Source organism: Filicampus tigris, chromosome 2, assembly GCF_054856515.1.
Source record: "Filicampus tigris isolate MCC_2025a chromosome 2, RoL_Ftig_1.0, whole genome shotgun sequence".
NCBI lineage: Eukaryota > Metazoa > Chordata > Actinopteri > Syngnathiformes > Syngnathidae > Filicampus > Filicampus tigris.
The window spans coordinates 37,345,143-37,358,510 of NC_141218.1; the positions used below are offsets into that span (position 1 = coordinate 37,345,143).

General features: G+C 42.9%; 1 pseudogene; it reads right to left on the reverse strand.

Moving 5' to 3' along the window:
- Positions 1–9,726: 9,726 nt before the first annotated feature.
- On the reverse strand, positions 9,727–11,948 carry LOC147152368 (uncharacterized; annotated as a pseudogene).
- Between the last annotated feature and the right edge of the window lie 1,420 nt (positions 11,949–13,368).

Consider the following 13,368-nt stretch of genomic DNA (forward strand, 5'->3'; position numbering starts at 1 on the left):
AGCGTTGTGTTGGTGTTAGTAGCAAGCGTGAAAACAGCCGAATACGTCAAACGGAAGTCAAGTTAGCCGTTACGCTACCACGCGGGCAAACTTCAAAGTAAAAGCCACTAAGGCTATTGCATTGGCATTAATGACTCAATGTATTATTTGGTAAGCTTTATTTTGAAGATAGCCTTTGCGGAGGCGGTGTGTTCATTGAGTATGTTTGCAAAACGCTCTTGTACATGCAACTTACGTGATCTTGTGGGTGACTTCCTCTGTTGAATGCAGACTAATCACGTTGCCTTTGAACGCGTCACTGATTTCTGTTGCGCATGCGTACCTGCGTACCATGTGCACCCCTGTGTGTATATATATATATATATATATATATATATATATATATATATATATTTATATATATATATATATACATATATATATATATATATATATATATATATATATATATATATATATATATATATACATATATATATATATATATATATATATATATATATATATATATATATGTATATATATATATATATGTATATATATATATATAAATATATATATATTAGGGGTGTAATGGTATGCTAAATCACATTTCGGTTCGCTTCGGTATTTTTTCGGTACAAAAAACAGTTTTTTTTAAAATGTTTATTTTGTAAAGATGACAAGTAAATGGCACATTTTTTAGGAAAAATAAATAAAACCAAACCATTCGGGTGATATTCTAAGAAATTACACCAGAATAAAAAATACACTAACAATAAAGATCTATTAATTTAGTAAATTATTAAGACACTGAAATCTTTAAACACTCAGCAGCAAAAGCCTATGAGACACCTAAGTATTCAAGTTAAAGACAAGTTGTCATTACAGGACATGCATACACTTTGTGATAAAAAAAAATACATACAGTACAGTTACAATTATTGCTAACTATATTAAAACTCTTTTTATAATGAAAGAAAATTTAAAAGTTTATGAAATTGTAAATACTTTTTAGGCATTGAAATCTTTAAATGTTCAACAGCATATTGTAACGAATTGGGTTATCTGTGTTGTGGTTGCATTTGTGTGTTGCTGAGTTGTGATGTTTCCGAGGTTCATGAATGCATCGTACGGCAAGCGAGTGGAGCAGCGGAGAAAGAAGAGCGCGAGTAGTTGTACTTGGATTAATAAAAACGTGATTATTAAACTACGTCTTATGGCGTGTTCGTGAAAGACGCTACAGTATGATATTATTTCATGTACGATTTCATGTAGCAATGTCGGCACACAACTTTCAGACTTATCCATGCACCTTTCCCCATCTGCGATGGGGAACAGTGAAGCCAGAATGTTTCCAAACAGGAGACCGCAGTGTACGCGGGGACCTTCGAGCTCTGGCTCTTTATTGGCTCTCACTGTTGTGCCGCCACTCTCGTCTCCCGCAAGCAACAGTCAGCGTCAGTGCATAAGCTTGTGCTAATAAGTGGACTGAACCGAACATGCCATACCGCAACGTATTAATACACCCGTGTATATATATATATATATATATATATATATATATATATATATATATATATATTTATACATACGTATATATAAATTGTGCTATAGCAGACAAGTGCCTCCAAAGAAGACATTTTCCTCAAAAGCCGACACTTTCCTTCCCTATCTATGCAGAGAAATAAGTGAATTTTAACATTGACACATTAATTTAGCCAGCGCTGCGTGACATCAGGACCAATATGTCTGTATGACAGCCTTTGCAGGAGGAAAAAAATGAGGCTGTTGTAATTAATTATTGACTTTATTTACAACTTTTTTCCAATTTTTCTTTACATGTTAAATCATTCAATAAATGCATTTTATTAAACAGAGCTGGGCGGCCCGTCCCGGGACTGGAACGGTCCGTCCCGGACAGATGCCCTTTACTGGGACAAGGGGGCGACAAGTTTTAAAAAAATGGTCGGACTAAGCAAAGGTGGAGGTGTATTTTAGTCCGGCCCACTAATCGTCCTTCATGTGTGACGTGGTCAGCTTTAGTTGTGCTAATGCCAATAAATATTCAGTCACTGTTCTCTTCTACGGAGCCACCTTCATTAATTGCCTGCACAACGCTTTTCATGTGCTTACCAGTAGTCACATTGCACAGGCATAGTCTGCCCTCTAGTGGTTCAACACATGTAATACCATGGATAATACCACAGGAGTCAGCCATTTCACCTCACTGACAGAAACACGACCAGCCTGTCTTGTGTGTGTAATCCAGGATAGTTTTGTTAACTAACTATTTAGTACCTTATCCCTTTGCAAGAAAGTGCATACAGTATAACAATCAATCCACAGTAAGCAGTGTGAACAACATAAAAGTTATTTTCTACATGCGGAGGCGTTTTTATTTTTTAATTTAAAAAAAGTCACAAATCCAAAACTCTGCTGACTGCCGCCGGACATCGAAATTGAACCAAGATCCTTGCGTTAGAAGCACAGAGCCCAAAACAGTGAGCTAGCTCAATATAGTATTAAAATGTATGAAAAGAGGATGTTGTACAGGTCGGCTTCGCCGTGCTGCCATCCACATGCATCCACATCAAGAAAGCTCCGAAATTCAGGAGCAGCTGTGTGCTTCTCGAGGGTCCAGTATAGCTGGTAGGACTTTTGGGAGAACACGAATAAAGCAGTCGCGGTTGCTATGTCGTCCATTGTGCTTAGAAAATAAAGAAAGTGGTTCTTTTCTGCTTATTTAAATGAGTAATGCCCCACCTGTTCTGTGATACATGTGGCGCGAGAGACACGCAAATGCACAAATGAACACTCGCATTCAGACTCTCGCGAGGCACACCACGCCACATATACATTCGAAATATTAAAACATCCATCGCTTCATTTAAAATGTTTGCAACCACAATGGATCCATTTTTTTATCTGTAATGTTGAAATTACACATGTATAATTTTCAATAAGATATTATAAATGGTTAAAAAAATCACTCTTCATAGAGCATGAAATATGTATTTTATAAAAGCTGGACCCTATGTTATGACTGGATTATCTGTAGAAAACCCAAGGAAAGACAGTGGAGTAGAAATGAAATTACCAAGAGTCAGTGTCAAATGATTATCATCATGAAAGATTGATGGTATAGAAATTGGAGAACTAAAAAGTGAATTTGTGGTTATTAGAAGGTGGTGTAATGGAATGCAATTATTTTTGCAATGGGAGGAAGCGGAGATGATTCATTCTATAAACCAGAATTTCATCTTTTTTTCCACCATCTCTGCTTTCATTATGCATGCTTGTCCCTCCAGATCTCACACATTCTCGCTTGCTGCTGCACACAATAAAATGTAGCAGCTGTGTAAAATGTCAAGCTGGCCTTTTCTCAGTTATACTGTTTGAACCAATCAAAATGTTACCCTTTCTCCTGTATGCCAAAAAGAAAAGAAGAGGAGATAGGCATGCATTAGGGGTGGGCGATACTGGGAATTTGGGTTTTTTACACCATCAGCGACTACATAGAGGAAACAACACAATGCAAAAACCTTTAACACTATAAAAAATAAAGTACTTCTACTACAACAACTATTGCTGATTTTTTGGGCTGAAAAGCCTCTGCCAGAGTATGTTGTCTCTGTGTCCGCGGGGGTGTTCTGGCTCGGGGATCCCCCCCCTCCTCCTCCTCCCTCAACTTCGCTTGCAGCTCGCTACTCTCTGTAGGGTGAGCTTTTGTCATATATTTGTGTAAATTTGTGGCGTTACCACAGTAGCGGAGCACTTTATTACACAAATCACACTTGGCACTGTCCTTTTCTGTTGTAAAAAAAAGTCCACATTGCGCTCCGCTTCGTTTGGCTCTATATTGCTTTAGGTTCCGGCCGCTCTCTCACTCTCCTGTCGCCCTCTCTGTCAAGGAGGGGCTAAATATATGCCTGAGTCACTCACTCAGGCAGAGACTCAGAGTAGCAGGAGGCACTGGGCAAGAGAGAGGGAGGAGGGGGGGGGGGGGGCGCTTTGAGCAAAGTATCGATCACAGGACAATAGTATCGATCCGATCCAAGTACTTTCTTAGTATCGATAATATCGATATTTGGATCGATCCGCCCACCCCTAGCATGCATTGAAATATGGAACCTTAGGGGGTAATGGTGTGGGTGTTGCAGGCGAATCGAAAGGAAGGACGGGCTAGTCAGAAACACAGTCCGACGGAATGCAAGGATGTAAGCGCTTTAGAAGGACAAGGACGGAGGGGGTCAAAGCATGATAATTCTTCTGATAAAGACGGAGGGACGAGGACAGAAGGGAAGGGTACCCAGGTCGCGGACGGAGGATGGAAGGACAGACTGGCAAAAAAAGGGTAACGTGCCCAACTCTGGTATTTACATGACATGGATCAAGCGACATAATACAGTAAGTATTCCCACCTACGGACCTCTGTCAAACGGAAATTCCCTCACCCGGAAAAAAAAGTATGCATTACATTTTCTACTGCTGCTATATTACATTACCGATCGAATCCTCACAACGGAAGTTCCGGTACCTGGAACCTATAGCCACAGTAGCGCAAACTCAAGCAGTCCCCGCTTGATGCTTTGAAAAACTTTGACCGCTCCGCCATCATCGTATCAAACCGAAATTCCCTCTGAAAAAAAACTTATGCATTAAATTTTCTACTACTATATTATCACCAGGCGGCACGGTGGCCGACTGGTTAGCATGTCCGGCTCACAGTTCAGAGGTCGTGGGTTCGATCCCGGCTCCGGCCTCCCTGTGTGGAGTTTGCATGTTCTCCCCGTGCCTGCGTGGGTTTTCTCCGGGTACTCCGGTTTCCTCCCACATTCCAAAAAAAAAAAACATGCATGGTAAGTTGATTGGACTGTCTAAATTGCCCCTAGGTGTGATTGTGAGTGCGGATGTTTGTCTCTGTGTGCCCTGCGATTGGCTGGCAACCAATTCAGGGTGTCCCCCGCCTACTGCCCAAAGACAGCTGGGATAGGCTCCAGCACGCCCCGCGACCCTTGTGAGGATAAGCGGTACAGATAATGGATGGATGGATGGATATATTATCACCAGACATCAGTGATGATCAACGGGACAATTACTTGCAATTAGAAACAAAACTATGATACGCAGACAAACATTTTCATACAACAAAGAATGAAGCCAACACACAAAATACTCATTTTTTCCCAAGTCTGAGAAAAATCAGCACTGTATTGCATTGGTGTTACAGTATTTACAGTATTTTTTCTTCAATATTTGGACCATGTTTGTGACTGTACTTGAAGGATATGGACAACTTTAGAATAGCTGGTATGTTAGCTAGATGTTAGTCAAGTGATTATTGTATTGCATATGGATAATCATGGTTTTATGTGAATTAGTATATAAGTGATACATGGATCGGTAATTGTGTTATACATTTGTGGTCATCACACACGATTAGCTAAATATCTTTACACATAGTCAGTCATAAGACAGTGTCTTGTGTAGCTCACAGACACACACACACACACACACTAACAGACATTCATTGTTATGCCCAGTTATCTGTGCACGCATATACACACAAGCTTGTGGAGGTAAATGTGGCCTCGAGTCGTTCCACAGGGCTGAGTCCTTGGGTCTCTGGAGCCGCAAGCCAAGGGCAGGACTCGAGGCGCCAAGATGACCGGAGACTTGGAGTGACAAACACCACGGAGGCAGAAGATTTGAGTCTACCGACATTTTTGATTAGATTTCTCTGTTAGGGCAATATGATATATATGTGAGGGCTGCATTATAGATAGCGCTCTTTTCTGACTGTGCCCGTCACAGGTACAAGTCCCCCGCGAGGTTAAGAAAAACAGCCCAGCTTGACTTTTGTCAGATTCCTGAACTTCAAAGAGTCGAGTCAATTTTATGTATATAGCCCTTAATCACAGGAAAGTCTCAAAGGGATTCACATATGCACCAGATCATATACACGACATCCCCTGATCTTAACCCCCAGGAGGGCAAGGAAAACCCCCCCAAAAAAAACTCCGGGGAAAAGTGAGAAAACTTGAGAAGGGACCACAGATGGGGGAATCCCCCTTCCAGGATGATCAGGCTGCAATGGATGAACATTGAACACACATTACAGTACTATACAGTGTTTGTTAAAGTGTTGTGAAAGTTAATCAAATGAAGTGCTTGCAGGAAGATGACATGGTCAATGTAGAAATCTCCATAGCAGCGCCTCCGAGGATGTGGTCAGCCTCTGATCTTGTAGCAGTCAGTTGGTGTTGGATCGAAATAGCAACCTCCAATTCGGTCGTCATCATCTAAATCCCAAGCCTGGGAAAAGGAGGCAGAAAAAGAATAGAAGTGGCAGTAAAGAGGCCAAAACAAACAGTTCAACTAAATGCAGAATTGTACAAATAAGTCTTAAGTCGTGTTTTAAACATTTCTACTGAGATAGTGCCTCTAATATATGCGGGTAGGGCATTCCAAAGCATCGGTGCCCGAATAGAAAACGCTCTAGAGCCTGCGAACTTCTTTTTGGCTCTCGGGATCACTAAAAAGCCACCGAAGGTTTCGAATCGGAACATATGGTATCACTAAGTTGACCAGATAGGAAGGTGCTAAGCCGTGCAGTATTTTGTAGGTAAGTAGCAAAACCTTGAAATCGCATCTCAAGTGGACTGGGAGCCAATGCAAATTGGCTAATATCGGAGTAATATTATCAAACTTTCTCGTCCTTGTCAAGAGTCTTGCTGCGGCATTTTGGACTAAATGCAGACTTTTAATGCTAGACATGGGAAGACCATAGAGCAAAACGTTACAATAATCGAGACAAGTCGTAAAAAATTTAAAATTTCTGCATCACTACTTGACAGAATTGGATGAATTTTAGCAATATTACAGAGATGGAAAAATGCGGTTCTAGTAATATTTTTAATGTGCATTTGAAAAGACAGAGTTGGGTCGAATATAACACCAAGATTTTTTGCTGAATCACTTTGGATAATAGTACATTTATCGAGCCTCAGAGTGGTGTTCATAAATAGGTGCCGATGACGAGCAGGGCCAATAATCAACATCTCGGTTTTATCCATTGTTTAATCTCGGCAAGGCACGCCTCTAAATTACAGCAATTAGCCGGGTTTGTTATCTCGAGTGGCATATATAATTGGGTATCGTCAGCATAACAATGAAAACTAATGTTATATTTACATATAATATCACCAAGTGGAAGCATGTAGATGCTTAACAACAGGGGTCCTAGTACGGATCACTGCAGGACTCCACATTACTTTACATTACGTAACTTTACAAAACTCAGAAGTCGCATTGCCATGAATTACACGGTGCGTTCTTTCTGAGAGGTAAGAATTAAAACACGAAATTGCTGAGCCTGAGATGCCAACATATCCTCCAAGGCTTTCTAATAGTATGTTATGATCGACGGTGTCAAAAGCATCACTAAGGTCAAGTAAGAGTAGTATTGATGATGTGTCGGAGTCCATAGCTAGGGGAAGATCATTAGTCACTTTAGCAAGAGCCGTCAGTAGAGTGATGGGCTTCAAATCCTGACTGAAGAATTTCAAAACGATTATTAGCAGCCATATAGTCACTAAGCTGTTGCGCTACATCTTTTTCAAGAATATTCGCAATAAACGGATGACTTGAAACCGGCCTATAATTACTGAGGTTCTCTGGATCAAGGCTTGGCCGCTTAAGCGAGTTTACCAGGAAGCGGGTCGAGCACGCAAGTTGTCTGTTTTGCCGCACCAACTAATTTTGTTAGGCTTTCAAGAGATACTATTTTAAAAAGAGATAGGGTTGTCAGTAGGGTTGCCAACTCACGGAAAAATAAATAAGGGACACCTCATCGGCACGGACGGCCGACCGGACTGCCTTCAACTAGGGGCGGGCAGATCGATACCAAAATATCGATATTCCGATTCAGAGTGCTCAATTTTAAGTATGGATCCTCAAGCTAAAGTATTGGTATCTGCAATTAATTCATATACATACTATATAATATATTTATTAATCCATAATTTAGAAGGTTGTATTGTCATCCAATCAGAGTTTTTGCTATGTGTTGCCAAGGGCAAAGAGCTTTCTGCCTTGGCAGAACTAGACTGCTGGCTCTGCTGGCCACCAGAACTTTGTAAACAAATTTGATTGGATGAAGAACGATCATAAAAGAAAAAATACACTGTGTGTTTTCTGCTCTCAGCACACAGGCGTTTGATAAAAAACGAACAAACACGATTTTAGACACACGTTTGAAAATTGGTGCCCGCCGATTAGACATGCAGGACAGCGAGTCAATTTGCGGGACGCATTAAAAATCATTAAAATGCGGGACAGTCACACGCAAATACAGTACAATATTATTTATATAGCGCATTTCATAACAGCGAGACCTGTAACAAATCGGGACATATGGTCACCCTATGCATATCTGTTTGAACTTGGAATTAATGTAAGGCTGTGCGTGTGTGTGTGGGGGGGTGTATTCTTTAGCTATTATGCATCACTCAATTATTAATTACCTGTCTGTTCAATGTACTTGTTTATTCCACCCCAAACGTATTATGTTTGTTATTATTATGTTACACAATGCTGACGTCCACATTCCCATATTAACCTTGATCAGAGGGTTCAAAAAAATAATAATAATAATAACCAGGCGTTACCTGGTGGACAACAAGTTTGTAGATAGATATTTTCTCTCACTTTTTTGACCCATGTGCTGCGGAGGAGAAGTGCTTCTGCCGGTCGAATTGCTGCTCGAAGGTGTGTCACCGTGTCATTCACGCTGCTTTGTTTGTCTTCCGCTATCGAGTGTGGCTAGCGACATTACCTCGACCAATAAGATAAGCGGATTCGGTATCGTCATACTCGTGTATGAATATGCTGTCACCTCAGTGGTCATAGAGCAGAGAGGTCCTAGGACCGTTACCGTAAATTGTCATATAAAGGCAACTGTTGTTCAGTAATTCTATCGACATTTACGGACTATTTTTGACTCTCACGATATTACTTGACAAAGTGCGTCCCTTTACAACTGAATACGGGACGCGTACTTATATTTCTAAATACGGGACGATTCCGTTTTTCAAGGGACGGTTGGAAACCCTAGTTGTCAGACAGTTATCAGCCATAATACCCCTGCTAGCATCAGTATTCGCTGAATTCAACAGGGTTTTAGGAGCGGTGTCCCAAATGCGCTCAAACTTCTGCCTAAAGAATTGCATGAAGTCATGGGCTGAATAGGAGGAGCTATTGGAGGTCGGCAGCTGTTGCGTTAGCATTGCCATTGTATCAAATAAATATTTAGGATTATTTAGAGCAATTCATCTGGAAAAGTAATTAGTTTTGGCAAAGGCAAGTGCTTCTTTGTATATTAGTAAGCTATCACACCATGCCTGATAGAAGACCTCAAGTTTAGTCGCACAGCATTTGCGCTCTAGCTTCCTACATGATTGTTTAAGTGAGCGGGTTTCCACAGTAAACCATGGAGTAGGCCGTTTAGGATGAGTTTTAGGTCTTAATGGGGCTACAAAGTCAAGTGCATTTAACAGAGCAGCATTAAAATAATTTGTGAGGTTGTCAATCAAACCAATATAGCTCAGAAACGAAGCAGTTGCCAGGGGCTGTAGCTCAGACAGCGCAGCGGTGGTTGAAGAACTAATATTTCGGCTGCTAAAGCTTTGATTGTGGTCAAGGCGATGGTAATGAGCCCTCACTTCAAATTTTATAAAGTAATGGTCAGACATAACAGTAGTATACGGTAACACCATTACATTTGAGCATGCCTTGGGTTAATACCAAATCCAAAGTATTACCATTTTTATGCGTCGCTTCATCAATTATCTGCGTGAAATCAAAACGATCAATTATTGTCTGAAACGCTGCTGTAAGTGGTTCCGACGGGAGATTCATATGAATGTTAAAGTCACCCATAATCACTATATTATTTGCATGAGTTGCCAAATCAGCCAAAAACTCAGAGAACTCATCTAAAAATCTAGCGTACGAGCCGGGGGGACGGGAAAAAACGGCAATGAGGCTGTATATCGCATAATGAGCATTTCAAATGTTTTAAAGGCGTCGCTAGAATGTGGGCTAAGTTTGAAATCAGATTCATAAATAAGGGCTACACCCCCACCTTTCTTATGAGGGCGCGCAACATGTGAACTAACGACATTTGGAGGCGAGGCCCCATTTAGCAATGAAAAATTATCAGGTTTTAACCAGGTCTCGCAAAGCCCAATCATGTTACGTTTATGGTCTCTGTGGCCAGCACAATTAAATTAATTGGTTGTTTGGCTAATTGTTTCGGGGTGGAGCGTGCTCCCAAAAAAACATAAGGTAACGTCACACGCCAACTTTTGACATACACCATGAGAAGGGTTGTCGGGTAGCGAGGAGGTTATAGGCCGGTAAAGGAAAGGCACAATGTAAGTGCACAGAATTGGTCCATACCCGTGTTTTATTTTTTGTACCTGTTTTCGGATTATTTGTTGATTGCCGATTACAGTTGTTTCGGCGTCGACCGGTTGAGAGCAGGATGAAGGGAGGTTTGCACCCTTGGTAGGCGAAGCGAGGTACATGGGGGCTGCTGGCTGTATTGACTTATTTGTAAAATCAATCAACAATGGAATGTGTGTTTTATATCGTAAATGTAACATGAATTGTATTTTTGTATGTTTTAGTTTCACGGTGTGCAAGATTGGAGAAATAAAGTTTTGCACCTGTAGAACGCAACACCGTCCTTCTTTTATTGATGCCAAGGGCAGCTACAGTCTCTTATGAGGTCATTAACTAACAGGGCTTTCGAAGAGTGACGGTTGTCACTCCAGTCCAGTTTATTGTTCAGATGAACATCCAGGTACTTGTTCAGGCTCTCGCTGGTGCAGGTGGAGAGTGTCGGCACCTGCAGAAATCCACCACCAGCTCTTTGGACTTCCGAGCATTGATCTGGAGGCGGTTCTGCTGGCACCAGTCCACAAAACCCTCTCCGTCTGTGAGGCCAACAATCGCAGAGTCATCAGAGAACTTCTGCAGGTGACAGGTAGGGGTGCTGTATTTGTAGTCCGATGTGTAGACGGTGAACAGGAAGGGAGCCAGGACAGTTTCCCTGCGGGGCACCCGTCCTGCAGAGGAGCACGTCAGACACACAGTCCTTTTTTCCTCCCATACAGTGGCCGGTTTGTGAGGTAGTCCTGGATCCATGTGGTGAGGAGCTGGGCCAATCTCGCCCGCTCCAGCTTGTCTCCCAATAGGGTGGGCTGGATGGTGTTGAAAGCACTGGAGAAATCAAAGAACATGATCCTCACAGTCCGCCCCGCCTTCTCCGGGGTGGGAGAGTGACGTGTGGAGGAGGTAGATGATGGCATCATCCACACTGATGCCAGGCTGGTATGCGAACTGGAGTGGGTTCATTGAGGAGCTCAACAGGGGGCGCAGGTGGACCAATCTCTCCAGGGTCTTCAGCAGATGAGACGTCAGCGCCACTGGTCTGAAGCTGTTGAACTCCTTCGGATGAGGGGTCTTTGGTACCGGGACCAGGCAGGATGTTTTCCACAGCTGGGGGACTCTTCTCAGCTTCAGGCTCAGCTTGAATATGTGCTGGACGATTCCACACAGCTGGTCTCTGCAGGATTTGAGGAGCTGGGAGCTGATGACATCTGGACCTGCTGCCTTCCTAGCCTTCATCTTCCTCAGCTGGTTCTTCACCTGAGATGTTGTGAGGGACAAGGCAGGGGTGGTGGCTGTGAGCTGAAGACTGTGGGGGGAGGGGCTGTCGTTCACAGCAGGAGAGACTGAGCAGGGGCAGGCATCTGGTCGAACTTATTGAAAAAAAGGTTCAGCTCATTTGCCCACTGTAGGTCCCCCCCAGTCTGGGTGTTAGTTTGACCGTGGCCTGAGATGGTCTTCAAGCCCCTCCACACTCCCCTGGCATTATTCTGCTGCAGCTGTTCCTCCATCCTCTTCCCCTCTCTGATCCTCCTTCTCAGCAGGCGCTGCACTGTCTTCAGCTACTCCTTGTTCCCTGACACAAAAGCCCTCTTCTTCTCCTTCAGGAGAGCTTTAATATCCAGTGTGATCCAGGGTTTATTGTTAGAGAAACACCTTACTGTCCTGGTGGGTATGGTGTTCTCCATGCAGAAATGTATATAGTCGTTGACAGTGTCCGATAGACTACTAATGTCCTCCCCATCGGCATTCCTCCCCATCGGCATCGCTGTATACTTCCCACATAGTTGTGCTAAAACAGTCCTTTAAGACCTCCTCGGCCTATCTAGACCATCTCTGACCGTGCGAGTCACCGCTGGCTGCCTGCGGACCATAGGTTTGTACACAGGCTGGAGAGCCACCAGGTTGTGATCAGCTTTGACCAACGGGGGGAGGGACAGTGATGTGTATGCCTCCTTGGTGTTGGCATAGAAAAGGTCCAATGTTTTATTGTCTCTGGTGTGGCAGGTGACATACTGTGTGAAGGCAAAGAGGAGGAAGGAGAGGCATGATTGAAGTCACTGGAGATGAGGAGCAGGGTGTTTGGGTGCTGTGTTTGCAGCCTGCTCACAGCTGCATCACTGTTGGCAGAATGAGGGGGGTGGGGGTGGTGGGGGACGTATTAAACTCAATTAAACGCAATTAAACTCAAGCGGGATGTAGTATGGTCTCATGCCAATAGCTAACATCTCAATGTCCGTACTGCAGAGCTTCTCCTTGATCGTGATGTGCCCAGGATTACGCCATCTATCGCTCACAAACACAGCCAGCCCTCCTCCTTTCCTCTTACCACTCTCCAGCATCCTGTCCGCACGTAGAATTTAAAATCCGTCCAATTCTACGACCGCGTCCGGCGTTAACGCTGTTAGCCACGACTCCGCGAACAGCAGCAGGCTAGCCTCCCGGAAGTCCCTCACATGCCGGGTTAGCGCCGTTAGCTCGTCCATTTTAATGGTAAGGGAACTAACATTCCCAATGAGAACAGACGGTTGGATGGGATAGTATCGTCTCCTCCTTGCCTGGCGTCTCTTCCTCTTCAGCTCACGGGGGATATCGAATGCTAACAGCTGATCCCTGCTGTCAACAATGAGGCCGTGGCTCTGAGCTATGTCTCCAATGGACAAAAAATCCACCATGGGAAGAAAGTATGAGGTTGAATAACTAAATAAGGTAAAACACACGAAAAAGGCTCACCGGTGAGCCGGAGCTGCTGAAACAGGCTGCCACTCGCGCGCAGCCGGAAGTCAAAAAAGTATCCATAAATGGGAAAAAATCAAAAATTAAATTAAACAATACTTGCAAATGTATTTCACTTTTTATAGGTATCAAGCTCATAAATATATATATATATAAGATGTGTGTGTGTATATATATATATATATATATATATAT